Source organism: Stegostoma tigrinum, chromosome 6, assembly GCF_030684315.1.
Source record: "Stegostoma tigrinum isolate sSteTig4 chromosome 6, sSteTig4.hap1, whole genome shotgun sequence".
In the NCBI taxonomy this organism is placed as follows: domain Eukaryota; kingdom Metazoa; phylum Chordata; class Chondrichthyes; order Orectolobiformes; family Stegostomatidae; genus Stegostoma; species Stegostoma tigrinum.
The window spans coordinates 1,934,697-1,950,693 of record NC_081359.1 but is presented as its reverse complement, the minus strand read 5'-3'; the positions used below and the strand labels follow the sequence as shown (position 1 = coordinate 1,950,693).

The following is a 15,997-nucleotide window of genomic DNA, read 5'->3' as shown; positions in this document are numbered from 1 at the left end:
TGAATTTTTAAATAAATGAGTTATACTCAAAAGTATTTAATGCCCATGTTTTCCATGACCTTGTACAATGATACACTACTTAGACTGCATGAATCAGACATTCATCAAAAATCTGCCTATATCATTCAAGTCAAAGTGTCAAAATTCTGCTGGACTAGAAGGGAGCTTCAGATTTTACTCATTTCCTTAGCCACACAGCCATTACTAGTTTGGTTCTATATCTTACTCATGAAGGTGTTAAGAACACAGCAATGAAACAATTTAATGGCTCAGTGTAGCTCTTACGGGAGCTGGTTTGCCAGTGGCTGGTGTATGGCTCAAGATATCACCAATATGGTTTCAAATCACTTTTGGGCTGATGTAGGCTTGGAACTACGTCCTTGCCTTGCTCTCAAAAGTGGATGGCAATACAAGACCACCATTAATAAAACTGCCAACAAAAACAGATCTGGATGAAGCATGAACAGACAGTGAGTCAAAAGCCTGCCTTTTAGTAGAGCTGGAGTTGGTTCGCTCAGTTGGCTAGACTGGTAGTCTGCAACGTACAGTAATGCCAGGGTGGGTTAACTTCGCGCCCACAACCCCTCCCCAGGTGAGTTTACACCATGAAGGTCTGTCCTCCTTGGTGTCGCCCCTCACCGGAGGCACAGTGACATTTGAGTTAAACCACCATCAATTGTATCTCTAAAAGGAAAGCAACCCCATGGACCTCTGGGACTAGTGACTTTAGCATGAAATGGAACAATTCATTAAATTTCAGTTATTTTAAAATCAGATCTCACAAGTGGACGTTCCTTAATAAAGATCGCAGGAAAAACTGAGCTCTGATAAGTTCTGAAGAAGGGTTCCAACCTGAAACATCAACTTTCCTACTCCTCTGATGCTGCCTGACCTACTGTGTTCCTCCCGCTCACACTGTTGTCCCAGGGTTCATGAGGCTTTTTAAAAAAAAATCCTAATTAAGCTTTTTTTCAGAAAAAAAAACTTAAAATTTCCTACAGTGTGGAAACAGGCCCTTCAATCCAACAAGTCCATTTCGGCCAAAAATCACACTGCGACAGATTACCATTCCTAAACATAAAGGGGAAAAATGTATTTTCTTGTAAAGAGTCCAAAATACTGTTTCAGTGAAATCGCTACATTTGAATTATGTGAAAGGGCTTTATCAGGAAGAGTCGTGTTTTGCTTTAACTTCATTCTCTGGATAAACGTGTCGCTGGCTAAACCATCATTCATTGCCTATCCCTAATTGTGCAAAAGCCAGTTAAACGTCAACTATATTGCTGTGGGTCTGGAGTCACGTGAAAGCCAGATTAGGAAAGGATGGCAGTTTCCTTCCCTAAAAGGAATGAACTAGATGGGTTTTTCCAACAATCGAAAATGGTTTCGTTGTCAGACTTTTAATTCCAGACATTTACTGAATTTACAAATATAGCCTCTGCCATCTATAAACCAACACTTGCCATTTTTGTAGCTCCATTTATGCTAACTATAGAATGTTACAATAAAGGGGTTAATAACTGAATTTAAGGGCTTAAAAAAAATCAGCAAACCAAATTTCTCTAAACCAGTAACCGAAATATAATAAATTCAACATGCTGACAAAGTCAGAAGGTTTGTAATTCCAAATAAACGTATAACCTGGTGTCATGTGACTTGATTTTGTCCATCCCAGTTCAACACCAGCACCTCCACGTCATTCAACATGTTCAGTGCAATTTTATAACATACAAGCCGTAAACTATACTGTAATAATGGTCTTGTCTTTTCCATGTAAGATGAGCCCCTAAAATAATCTCATCCCATCATTAAAATACATTACTTTGTTAAATTATGAAAATTAGCAGCTATAGGTTCTATAATAATAAATACAGTGACTGATATTTTAACAGCTATAGCATTCAACAGGTTTGTAAGTGAATTGTGGTTCCTGTCTCCTTCCACCTTAACAGGCTTGGGCTGAAATAGTACCCAACTCCGGTCAACATCAATCTCTCCCAACCCGTTCACTGCCCAATACCCCCAACCTAAAAAAATCAGGTTAAAACGAGTGTTCACATGGCTTTATGTGGGCAAGGCTGGCTGGACCAGCAATTATTGCCCATCCTTAGCTGCCCTTGAAAAGGTGGCAGCGGTGAGCAGTCTTTTTGAACCAGTGCAGTCCACCTGTTGTATCAGAGATAACAGGAACTGCAAATGCTGGAGAATCCAAGGTAACAAAGTGTGGAGCCGGATGAACTTGTCTGCCTCCTCTTCACCTATCTTCTTCTCTATCCATCTTTAATCCACCTCCCCCCCCCCTCCCTATTTACTTCAGAACTCTCTCCCCATCCCCCGCTTTTCTGATGAAAGTTATAGGCCTGAAACATCAGCTTTCCTGCTCCTGAGATGCTGCTTGGCCTGCTGTGTTCATCCAGCTTCACACTTTATCATCTCAGTCCACCTGTTGTGGTGGGTTGATCCCAACTGCCATTAGGGAGGGAATGCCAGGATTTTGGCCCAGTGACACTGAAGAAATGGCAGTACATTTCTAAGTCTGGATCTTAATGTGTCTAACTTCGGTGCATATCAAGGCATTATCACAAGTTTTATAAGTTGGGATCCCGCAGCAGGCAAGCCTGTTTCAGGAGGTTCTTGTGGCGCAGTGGTCATTCCCCCAACCTCTGGACCAGAAGCTCCACCCGCTCCAGCTACATATCTGAACAGGTGGACAAAAAAAAATTTAGAAAACGAGCTTTCCAGAACTGCGCGACCTGTCCCGACAAACTGAAGATGACGAACAGGCAAAGGAACTGAGAAGAAACATGGCAAGATCCAGGCGACTTACCGGAGCTGGTCGGGTCGGTCCCCGAGTTAAATTGAACGCAACGCGTTTTGGGAGAGGTCTAAGAAGCAGGGAGAGGCAAATGATGTAAGTCTAAAAGAATTTTCGTTTGGCCCAATGCGTGTAGCAATGAATCAGAATTTCCCGGAAATCAGCAAATACACAGCAGCCAGGACTAATATGGAAACAGCGCAACGGCGCAGCCCAGGGCCGCCATTTTGTGGATCGATCAAACAAACAAACAACAACAAAACCGACTTAAACTCCGCCATCAGCCGCTGGTTATACTCACTGTCTGCGCCTGTTATTAGAAATCACTCCATCTCCCCCTGACACACACACACACACAACTCCTGGGGTCACTCGATCTCCCCTCACACTATAGGATCACTCGATCCGTCGCGCTGATCGTTAACGGACATTCCCCGCCCACCCGCATTTCAAATTGTTGGCAGTTGCTGATTGGCTTCGAGACGGGACTTTCCGCAGAGGCCGCCCTCGGTTTGTAGGAATACGTTTCACTTCCAGTTTCGCTCAGGTTTCCCCTTTATACTGCATTTCCCTCACAGCCCCGCTACCCTAGAAGAGCAGCGCGTCTGGTGCGGTGTTCGGTAGACGGCGGTGAACCCGCTACTGGCCCCAAGCCCCAGGCCTCCCGCCATCTTGAGCTCCGAAATGGTCACTCCTGAAGAAGGGCCTCTGGACCCGAGACATTCACCCTTCCACATTTGCTGCTGAGTTCATCCTGCGATTCCTGTTTTTGGTCGCTGATGACTTGTCAGATGTTCAGCACCAGTCCCACATCATCGCCCAAATACTGAAGCAACTTGTGCCTACACTCAGCAATTGGGTTGGTAGTATCTCACAGAATCAAGGTTAATGTGCTGAGGACATAACGTTCAAATCCCACGATGTCAACCAGTGAAATTTAAATTCAAATTAATAAACCTACAATTCATAGCCAGTCTCAGCAGCAGTAACTGCGAAACTAGAAGGAATTGTTATAAAAGGTCATCTGGTTTACCGATGACCTTTACCTAATCTGGCCTACATGTGACTCCAGATTTAGAGCAATGTGGTTAACTCTCAGCCACCCTCTGAAAAGGACTACCAGGCCACACAGTTCAAAGATAATTAGGTAAAGGTAAGAAATGTTGGCTTTGCTTGCAATACCCACTTCCTTTAAATAATTTGCTTTTTTAAACTGAAGTGTTTGCAGCCATCACACTTTAATGTGAATTGTAGATATAACTTGTAATTGCTTATGAGATACCTCAATGCAATGTACATTTATGAAAATAATTGAACTCTATTGCAATGCATATAATTTTAAATTTGAACTGTTAAGTAATATGATTATGTAAACTTAATGTATGAATAAAATTTTAGTTTAATATCCAGTACACAGTTAGCTGGGCTGTAAAATGAAATTGATGTTCGGAACCACAAAGTATATGAGCTTGCTCTGTTCAGTCCACATGTTCACACAACAGGTTGCACATTCTCCCCGTTTCTGCATGGTTTTCCTCGGGGTGCCCCAGTTTTCTCCCACAGTCCAAAGATGTGCATCATAGGTAGATTGGCCAAAATAAATTGTCCATAGTGTTCAGGGATGTGCACATTAGGTGGGTTATGGGAATGGGTCTGGGTAGGGTACTCAGAGGGTTGGCATGGGCTGAGGAAGAGTGACGGATCTGAAATGTTAGCTTTGTTTTTTACCTTCGCAGATGCCGCCAGACCTGCCAAGCCTTTCCAGAAACTTCTGTTTTTGTGTCGGTGTGGGCTTATTGGGCCGAAGGGCCTATTTCCACACTGTAGGGATTCAATGACTTCTATGATTGCTGTAACTTTATGGTAGTATACCTCCCTTTTGGGAGATTTTCAAAATGAACGACGGCTTTATTCAAAACAAAAATGAAAGTATGCAGATGCAAGTACGTTGAAATAATCTGCCCACTTTGTCTCCCATTTCTTGCAAGGTTTTTATATTACTTTTTTTCTTGATTTTGCTTTTCCAAATGTATATCATACTACTATTCTCAACCCTTTTTATACAATATTTGATTCTTTGCTTGAAGCCTCCGCCATCAACTGTTTACATCTAATCACTATCTAATCCTATCCACCTCGGTAAGGATCTACTGCCTCCATGTTTGACATTACTTTGTAAATCCATATTACACGTTGCAGGACTTTGTCAACGCTTTATCCACAGATAAGGAAAGGAGTTGGACTGGTGGTATTATTGGTGAATTGTTAACCTGAGACTCTGGTTGTGAAGACTCAAGTTCAAGTCATGCCATAGCAGATTGTGGAGTTTGAATTCAATAAAAATGTAGAATTAAGAATTTAGTGATGACAACGAATCCATCGCAGATAGTTGAAGAAAACCCATCTGGCTCACTAATATCCTTTAGGGAAGGAAACTGCCATCCTTACCTGGCTGACATGCAAGTCCAGACCCACAACAATGTGTTGACTCTTAACTGCCCTCTGGGCAACCAGGGATGGGCAGTAAATGCCGACCTAGCTGTCACAATCTCTATGACTTCTACAACTTCAGACCTCCAAAATCTGCTCCAAGTTGCATATCACCCATTTGGATGTACTTTACAGGCAGTTCTGAGGCGGGTCACTGGATGTGAAACATTAACTCTGATTTCTCCCCACAAATGCTGCTGGATTTGTTGAGCTTTTCCAGCAATTTCTGCTTTTGTTTCTGATTTACGGCATCAGCAGTTTTTTCGGATTTCATTACAGACTCTTCATTGTGGCTGGGTCAAAACACAGGAGACCACCTGCCTAACAGCACTTGTAGGACCAATTAAATAATTTAATCATAGCAGGTTTTAAACAAAAAAAAATTCTGAATAAACACAATCAAAAGGAACATATTCAGTAAAGATATAATAATTTTGTTAACCATTTATATTTCTATACAACTGACCAATATGAACGCTTACACCTCTGAATAGCTCCAAAACACGTGTGAATGCATAAGCACACATATTTCAAATGAAAAGAGGTTGAAAAAGTATTACCATCACCATAAACATGGTTTCTATGGACTGATGAGGTCACAGCTAACTCATTTTCATTGCATATTCATAACGCTGGAAGGTTTTAACCAGCCAGCTGCTGCTGTTTTACTGCTCCTCCCTCACTACCTCTCCGTCACAGCATCACTCACTGCCACTGTTCTTGTGCTCTAATGAGCTAATTTCTCACTGCTTGCTTTCTCCAATCACTGGTTATTTCTATTCCCATGTTTGCTGCAAACATAAGAGTAAAGCAGCCTTTAATTGGAGGAACAGCTTCTCATCGCTTCTGTCTCTTCTGTGCACAGGTCAATTTTTCTTTCACTGGTTGCCTTGTGATGTCAGTTTCTGGGAGCTTGTGGGCCCACCTTCTACACGTATACTTTGACTCAAGGGCCTGTCAGGTGAGTTAACCACAACACGCTGCTCAATAACACCAACAATGAGTTCCGTCATCCTTTCAACTGAGGTGGTGCTTGCGCCTGCCTGTTTTCCTTGTCCAGATATGATACCATGGCATGGAGATCGGTAGAAAGCCTTGATTAACAACTCAGACAACAGGGTACTACTTGAAGAAAGAGACAGGGAGAGAGAGAAATGGAGCCTAGGTTTTACTCAACTTCTTACAAGCAGCACCTCTATATTTGATGATGCAACTGCTGCTTTCACTTGCAGGAAATACAGGACCTGCCCTTCTCGGCTGTTAGACGTGGTTTCTGGAAGATTCAATGATCCTAAGCCTGTATGAAAAACATTTGATTCACACTTTTTGAAGTTCCTTTTACACAACTTCCCATGTCAACTTTTTTAATGAAACTGTGACTTAATCTGCAATCAATAAAACTGGGAAATGATATCACATCATTTCTAGGTAATTGGAGCACGTCGAGAGGGAGACTGAAGGGAATCTTACTACTAATAGTGAAATTATCCTTTATCTTAAGGGGATTTTTGTTGATTGCCTTCACTGTCATTCTCAGTTTGAAAGTGTATCTTTCAAGAATGAAAGAAGAAAGTGTTGGAGATTTGAAATGAAAACAAAATCTATGGGAAGTATACAGCACTCGGATTATTCTTCATTGGGTAAAATTGGGAATAAGGCTTAAGCTACTTTTTTGTTGGTCATCCAGGATGCAGTCACAGATTATAGCACCAGCGCCTGTATCCTGACTAAGTCTGATCAACTCAACACAGTCTAATCTTGCAATTCTTTTGATTTGTTTGAAATACTTTGTATCTGAACAATGAGCTTTTGTGGGTTTTCATTTAAAACAGCAAAATTTTATTTTTCAAGATTAATTCTGTTCTGCGTGATTGTTTTAAGTAACTATGTTGAAAGAATAGTCAATTCTTTTCATTTTCCTAGGTATACGTTTCAAGGTTAAAAACCTCACATATTAAGAAGAAGAATCTTAGCATGTGCAATCCTCCAAGAATATTTTAGTGGAGACTAATTGTTTCTGACCTTTGGCAATCCGCATTATGAAGCTAGTGGAATATTTGTCTCTTCGTTTGACTTTGTTATCAGAAATGATCAGTCATATAGAGAAATTAATGTTTTAAAGCAATATGTAAAATATTTAGTTGTGAAACAATGGTAACATTATTCAGGCAGTGCCTTGCTCAAATTGTGCTGTCATTGTGCAAATATAAAATCAAAAAAATACTAATCAATTCAAATACATGGCCTTGATAACTTTACAGCTTAGGAATTAAAATAGATTCTTCATAGCAATTCTTACATAGTACTGCAAGAAGTTTAACTTAAAAAACACAATGATTCTAATTTAAGATAACAAAGTGTTGAGCTGGATGAACACAGCAGGCCAAGCAGCATCTCAGGAGCACAAAAGCTGACGTTTCGGCCCTAGACCGAAGAGAGGGGGATGGGGAGAGGGTTCTGGAATAAATAGGGAGAGAGGGGGAGGCGGACCGAAGATGGAGAGAAAAGAAGATAGGTGGAGAGGAGAGCATAGGTGGGGAGGTAGGGAGGGTATAGGTCAGTCCAGGGAAGGTGGACAGGTCAAGGAGGTGGGTTGAGGTTAGTAGGTAGGAAATGGAGGTGTGGCTTGAAGTGGGAGGAAGGGATGGGTGAGAGGAAGAAGAGGTTAGGGAGGCAACACCTAGTTGGTACTCTCGAACAATGCTATGCAAGGAGACTGGAGAATGGGACTTTCTTTGGGGAAGGGCTACATGAAGTATAAATGTGTTAAATCAGTGACGACCAGTGCACACAAGGGTTAGCAAGTGGGAATGGGTATGCAGGCATTATAGCAGTTAGATATGCTGGAGAATCAGTGAAACAACCCAAACATATCCCAAAACCAGCCCAGCCTGTCTCCGCCTCCCCAACCTGTTCTTCCTCTCACCTATCCCTTACTCCCACCTCAAGCCGCACCTCCACACTTTGTTATCTTGGATTCTCCAGCATCTGCAGTTCCCATTATCTATGATTCTAATTTGCTGAGATGCAGAAAATCATGCCATTGTTGCCCAATTTTTATATTTGTTATAGGTTCATCAAATATAGGCAGGAATTTCCCTTTTAGAATGCTTACCTGTTTTGTGTATTAGTCTTCACCTCCAGATTTTTAGATTTGTTCTGATAGTATGCATTTATTTTAGCTATAATCTGTGGATTCTTATTAAACATTTCTCTAATGTATATTAATGTCTAAAAATGCTTTCAGCCTTATTGATCACTAGCAAGGCCAATATGTGTTGGAGTCCCATTTCTGATGAAGGGTCTCGGCCTGAAACGTCAGCTTTCTTGCTCCTAAGATGCTGATTTGCCTGGTGTGTTCATCCAGCTCTACACCTTATTATTTCAGATTCTCCAGCATCAGCAGTTCCTATTATCTCAGCTTGGAGTATCACCTGCAAACCGTCATATGTACAATGAATATGTAACAGCCGTCTTATGCTGTTCATGTTCTATCAGTTGCAGGACTGTGTGCATATTAATCACTTAGTGGCAAGAGCTGGCACGTTTATGCCAACTTATGAACCAAGTGGGATAACACTCAATCCGTATTCCTCTTTATCTACCTGCAAGTGTTCACATTGGAGCCACGATAGTAAACAGATATTGGGGCAGGGACAGGATATGACTCCTTCAGTTCACATTCTAATATACTCATGGCCTCTGGCAGCTTTGTTGGTAATCCCTTGACTGGCTCTGCATCTTCAATAGGTTACTAATGCTCACAATCTGCATGGGGTTGTGCGAAGACCTGGTGTCCTGGAGAACTCAGCTGTTGGTTCCTTCACAGATTGCGAGCCCATGTCAGCAATGAAGTGACCAGAAGTGACCCCACACACCAGAACAGGCAGTCCTAAACCATTGGGGCATGGGAGGGAAGTATAGATCAATACAACGCAGAACAGGCCCTTCGGCCCTCAATGTTGCGCCGACCTGTGAACTAATCTAAGCCCATTCCCTGCACTATCACAGCATCATCTATATGCTGATCCAAGGACTGTTTAAATGCCCCTACTGTGGCTGAGTTAACTACATTGGCATTCAGGGCATTCCATGCCTTTACCACTCTCTGAGTAAAAAACCTGCCTCTGACATCTGTGTTAAACCTATCACCCCTCAATTTGTAGCTATGCCCCCTCGTACAAGCTGACGTCATCATCCTAGGAAAAAGACTCTCACTGTCCACCCTATCTAATCCTCTGATCATCTTGTATGTCTCTATTAAATCCCCTCTTAGCCTTCTCTCCAATTTGAACAGACCCAAGTCCCTCAGCCTTTCCTCATAAGACCTTTGCTCCAGACCAGGCAACATCCTGGTAAATCTCCTCTGCACCTTTTCCAATGCTTCCACATCCTGTAATGAGGCAACCAGAGCTGTATGCAGTATTCCAAGTGAGGCCGTACAGCTGTAGCATGACATCACGGCTCTGGAACTGAATCCCTCCACCAATAAAACCTAACACACTGTATGCCTTCTTAACAGCACTGTTAACCTGGGTGGCAACTTTGACACCAAGATCCCTCTGCGCATCCACACTACCAAGAATCTTTCCATTGACCCAGTATTCTGCCTTCCTATTATTCTTCCCAAAGTGAATCACTTCACACTTATCTGCATTGAACTCCACCTTTCAGCCCAATTCTGCAGGTTATCCAAGTCTCCCTGCAACCTGCAACATTCTTCCACACTGTCCACCACTCCACCGACTTTAGTGTCATCTGCAAACTTACTAACCCATCCACCTATGCCTGCATCCAAGTCATTTATAAAAATGACAAACAGCAGTGGTCCCAGAACAGATCCTTGTGGCACACCACTGACTCCAGGCTGAATATTTTCCATCAACCACCACTTGTTGCCTTTTTACAGAAAGCCAGTTTCTAATCCAAATCTAAATCTCCCTCAATCCCATGCCGCACATTTTCTCCAATAAACCTACCATGTGGAACCTTATCAGAGACTTGACTGAAGTCCACGTACACTACATCAACTGCCCTAACTCATCCACATGCTTGGTCACCTTCTCAAAAATCTCACTGAGGTTTGAGAGATACGACCTGCCCTCGACGAATCCATGTTGACTATCTCCAATCGAATTGCTGCTCGCTAGATGGTTATAAATTCCATCTCTTATAATCCTTTCCAAAACTTTTCCTATACCTGATGTAAGGCTCACTGGTCTATAATTACCTGGGTCATCCCTACTGCCCTTCTTGAACAAGGGCACAACATTGCAATCCTCTAGTCCTCTGGTACTAAACCTGTAGACAATGATGACTTAAAGATCAAGGCCAAAGGCTCCACCACCACCTCCCTAGATTCCCAGAGAATCCTCGGAAAAATCCCATCCGACTCACGATATTTATCTACCTTCACACCTTCTAGAATTGATAACACCTCCTCCTTACTAACCTCAATCGTTTCAAGTCTGATAGCCCGCACCTTAGTCTTCTCCCCTACAATATTCTCCTTTTTCTGAGTGAAAACAGATGAGAAATATTCGTTTAGCACCTCTCCGATCTTCACAGGGTCCACACACAATTTCCCACTTCTGTCTTTGACTGGGCCTATTCCTACCTTAGTAATCCTTTTATTCCGCACATACTTATAGAAAGCTTTAGGGTTCTCCTTTATTCTACCTGCTAATGACTGCTCATGTCCCCCCCTTGCTCTTCTTAACTTTCTCTTCAAATCCTTCCTAGCTAATCTGTAACTCTCTGCATCTTCACCCTTTTCCAGGGGAAGGCTGCAGAGGTGGTGTGGGAGGATTGTGACTGTGCTTATGCAGGTGGAGAGGTAAGATTCTCAGAGGAACACAGTGAAGAAGTATCTGGTGTGCAATTGTCAAATGTGCCAACAGAATGAGCAAGTGTTTAAATAAGGGAGTTTATATATCGAGAAACTAATTCTTTCTCTTCTTCATTCCAAGTAATAATGGCCAAGAGAAGAAGAAAAAGGGGAAGCAGCCTTTCCTCAGCTCCACTTTCAGCTCTTCGTCAAATTCCAGGACCCCTCTACCACCGCTTCTGTGGGTCATATTTGCCAGTCATCAATGGAAGGACCGGCATGGCATTCACCTGCACTGTCCACCAGCAGCAACATTCACCTTGGTGGGTGTACCTTCTCTAATAAGCTTTGGGTAGTCACAATCTGGTCATTTCATCACTGATATTGGTTCGCAATCTGTGAAGGAAGCAACAGCTGAATTCTACAGGAGACCAGGCCTTCGCACAACCCCATGTAGATGGTGAGCCATAAGTGAACGATTGAAGATGCAGAGCCAGTCAAGGGATTATCAACAAACATGCCAAGTGCTATGAGTAGATTAGATTGTAAACTGAAGCAGTCATACCCTGTCTCTGCCTGACTACCTGTCTACTATCGCGGCTCCAGTGTGAACTCTTGGCTGATTCCATTGAAACAGATACATAAGATCGAGCAGAACACACAGTAGCTCTAAGGTATGACTTTGGACTTACACACCATGCTGTACCCATGGGTGCAGAGCATCAATGCCAAAGAAAGGGGGATGAATACCTCAACCTACCTCCAGGTGCCACTTCACACAGAATCAAGGAGTTGCCACTGAGAATCCAGAGGGAGATAGAGATCAAGCCAAGCACCCTGAGATTTCACCTGGAGACACTCTGTGGTGCCGTACCTTTCAGCCTCCTCTCTGACGTTGATCTCATTGCCTCTTACAGATCATGTTAATCTACATGAGACTCTGAACATGCCAAGGTCTGTGAGACCCCAACCCCAGAGGGTTTCTGCCAAACTCAGCACAACCAAGAAGACATACCAATCAAAAGGCTGCCTCCACGTCCACTGTGAATGTTGGGACTGCACCCAAGCATAGTGGTACACAAAGAAAGAAAATAGTATGGGAATAAGATATTCAAAGGATAACATTGCTAACAGTGTAGTATCTTCCTCACTATGCTGTGGTAATTAAGTGTCTGGAGTTGTGACTTAAACCTGAGACTTTCTGACTCATATGTGAGAATGTCATGGTTTACTAAAGGAATTGTATCTTGTTAAGCGGAAGAGGGAGGCTTATGTGACAGTGAGACGATAGGTTCAGATGAGGCGATGGACAGTTACAGATTAGCTAGGAAGGATTTAAAGAGAGAGTTAGGAAGAGCAAGGAGGGGACATGAGCAGACGTTAGCAGGTAGAATAAAGGAGAACCTGAAAGATTTCTATAGATATGTGAGGAATAAGAGGGTGACTAGGGTAGGAGTAGGCCCAGTCAAAGACAGAAGTGGGAAGTTGTGTGTGGACCCTCTGCAGATTGGAGAGATGCTAAATGATTATTTCTCATCTGTTTTCACTGAGGAACAGGAGAATATTGTAGAGGAGATGACTGAGTTATGGGCTACTAGAATTGAAAGGATGAAGGTTAGTAAGGAGGTGGTGTTATCAATTCTAGAAGGGCCGGATGGGATTTTTCCAAGGATTGTCTGGGAAGCTAGGGAGGAGGTGGCGGAGCCTTTGGCCTTGATCTTTGAGTCATCATTGTCTACAGGTTTAGTACCAGAGGACTGGAGGAATGCAAATGTTGTGTCCTTGTTCTAGAAGGGCAGTAGGGATGACCCAGGTAATTATAGACCATTACGTCCGTTGTAGGAAAAGTTTTGGAAAGGATTATAAGAGATAGGATTTATAATCATCTAGCAAGCAACAATTTGATTGGAGATAGTTAGCATGGATTCTTCAAGGGCAGGTCGTGTCTCACAAACCTCATTGAGTTTTTTGAGAAGGTGACCAAGCATGTGGATGAGGGTAGGGCAGTTGATGTGGTGTACATGGACTTCAGTAAAGCCTTTGATATGGTTCCACATGGTAGGCTATTGGAGAAAATACAGAGGCACGGGATTGAGGGAGATTTAGCAGTATGGATCAGAAACTGGCTTTCTGTAAGAAGGCAACGAGTGGTGGTTGATGGAAAATATTCAGCCTGGAGTCAGGTCAGAAGTGGTGTGCCTCAAAGATCTGTTTTGGGACCACTGCTGTTTGTCATTTTTATAAATGACTTGGACGCAGGCATAAGTGGATGGGTTAGTAAGTTTGCAGATGACACTAAAGTCGGTGGAGTGGTGGATAGTGTGGAAGAACGTTGCAGGTTGCGGAGAGACTTGGCTAAACTGCAGAAGGCTCAGGACGAGGATAGATGGGTTACAGTTAGGAGGAGGAAAGGGGACAGACAGACAGTGCAGAGATCCCCTGTGGGCATTCCCCTCAGCAATAAGTATACCGTTTTGGATACTGCTGGGGGGGGATGACCTACCAGAGGAAAGCCATAGTAGTCAGTTCTCTGGCACGGAGCCTGACACTGTGGCAAAGAAGGGAAGGGGGCAGAATAGAAAAGTACTCGTGGTAGGGGACTCGATAGTTAGGGGAATCGACAGGAGATTTTGTGGTCAAGATCGGGATTCCCGGAAGGTATGTTGCCTCCCTGGTGCCAGGGTCCGGGACGTCTCCGATCGGGTGTATAAGGTTCTAAAAGGGGAGGGTGAACAGCCAGAAATCGTGTTACATATTGGCACAAATGATATAGCCAGAAATAGGATTGAGGATATAAAAAGTGATTTCAGGGAGTTAGGATGGAAGCTGCAGAGCAGGACGAACAGAGTAGTGTTCTCTGGTTTACTACTGGTGCCACGAGATGGCGAGGTGAGGAACAGGGAGCGGGCGCAGCTGAACACGTGGCTACGCAGCTGGTGTAGGAGGGAGGGCTTCAGATATGTAGATAATTGGGATGCCTTCTGGGGAAGGTGGGACCTGTACAAGAAGGACGGGTTGCATCTGAACTAGAAGGGGACCAATGTCCTGGGTGGAAGGTTTGCTCGAGTAGTTCGAGAGGGTTTAAACTGGTGTGGCAGGGGGGTGGGAACCTGAGCTGTATACCAGAGGTGAGCGTTGATGCAGGTGAGGCAGTAGCAAGAGGTAGACCAGCTAGTGGGAAGGATTTTCCTGGGAAGGAACCAAGGGATCGGTTAAAGTGTGTTTGCTTTAATGCAAGGAGTATCAGGAATAAAAGTGATAAACTTAGAGCATGGATCAGTACCTGGTGCTATGATGTTGTGGCCATAACAGAGACATGGGTTTCTCATGGGCAGGAATGGTTGCTGGATCTTCCAGGGTTTAGAACATTTAAAAAGAATAGGGAGGGGGGAAAAAGAGGAGGGGGTGTAGCACTACTAATCAGAGAGGGTATCACAGCTACAGAAGCTTCCATTGTCGAGGAAGATCTGCCTACTGAGTCAGTATGGGTGGAAATTAGGAACAGCAAGGGAGTAGTCACTTCGTTAGGGGTTTACTACAGGCCCCCCAATAGCAGCAGGGAGATTGAAGAAAGCATAGGTCGGCAGATTTTGGAAAAATGCGGACGCAGTAGGGTTGTTGTAATGGGTGACTTTAACTTTTCTAATATTGATTGGAACCTCCTTCGAGCAGAAGATTTGAATGGAGCCATTTTTGTAAGGTGTGTTCAGGAGGGTTTCCTAACGCAGTACATTGACAGGCCGACGAGGGGAGAGGCCATTCTAGACTTGGTGCTCGGAAACGAGCCGGGGCAGGTATCAGATCTTGTGGTGGGAGAGCATTTTGGTGATAGTGACCATAACTGCCTCACATTCTACATAGCTATGGAGAAGGAGAGGATTAGGCAAAATGGGAGGATATTTAATTGGGGAAGAGGAAACTATAATGCGATTAGGCATGAGTTAGGAAGCATGGACTGGGAGCAGTTGTTCCATGGTAAGGGAACTCTAGACATGTGGAGACTGTTTTAGGAACAGTTGTTGCGAGTGATGAGTAAATATGTCCCTCTGAGACAGGCAAGAAGGGGTAAGATAAAGGAACCTTGGATGACGAGAGCAGTGGAGCTTCTTGTGAAAAGGAAGAAGGTAGCTTACATAAGGTGGAGGAAGCTAGAGTCAAATTCAGCTAGAGAGGATTACATGCAGGCAAGGAAGGAGCTCACAAATGGTCTGAGGAGAGCCAGGAAGGGGCACGAGAAAGGCTTGGCAGAAGGAATCCGGGAAAACACAAAGGCATTTTACACTTACGTGAGGAATAAGAGAATGATCAAAGAAAGAGTAGGGCCGATCAGGGATAGCATAGGGAACTTGTGTGTGGAGCCTGAGGAGGTAGGGGAAGCCCTAAATGAGTTTTTTGCTTCTGTCTTTACGAAAGAAACGAACTTTGTAGTGAATGAAACCTTTGAAGAGCAGGTGTGCATGCTGGAATGGATAGAGATAGAGGAAGCTGATGTGCTGAAAATTTTGTCAAACATTAAGATTGACAAGTCGCCAGGCCCGGACCAGATTTGTCCTCGGCTGCTTTGGGAAGCGAGAACTGCAATTGCTTCGCCACTTGCGAAGATCTTTGCATCCTCGCTCTCCACTGGAGTCGTACCTGAGAACTGGAGAGAGGCAAATGTAATTCCTCTCTTCAAGAAAGGAAATAGGGAAATCCCCGGCAATTATAGACCAGTAAGTCTCACGTCTGTCGTCTGCAAGGTGTTAGAAAGGATTCTGAGGGATAAGATTTATGACCATCTGGAAGAGCATGGCTTGATCAAATACAGTCAACACGGCTTTGTGAGGGGTAGGTCATGCCTTACAAACCTTATCGAGTTTTTTGAG

At 43.6% G+C, this 15,997-nt stretch overlaps 1 protein-coding gene across 3 annotated transcripts in view; it reads right to left on the bottom strand.

Annotated features, from left to right (window-relative positions):
• The window catches only part of birc2 (baculoviral IAP repeat containing 2), a 40,512-nt gene extending 36,856 nt beyond the window's left edge, over nucleotides 1-3,656 (bottom strand). For 2 of the 3 annotated variants that reach the window (XM_048533038.2, XM_048533036.2), the window contains exon 1: nucleotides 3,117-3,656. The gene's annotated coding sequence lies outside the window, so the exon portion shown is untranslated. Of the gene's footprint in view, nucleotides 1-2,827; nucleotides 3,088-3,116 lie in introns of those variants that run through there. The other variant, XM_048533037.2, reaches the window with a different exon arrangement.
• Between the last annotated feature and the right edge of the window lie 12,341 nt (nucleotides 3,657-15,997).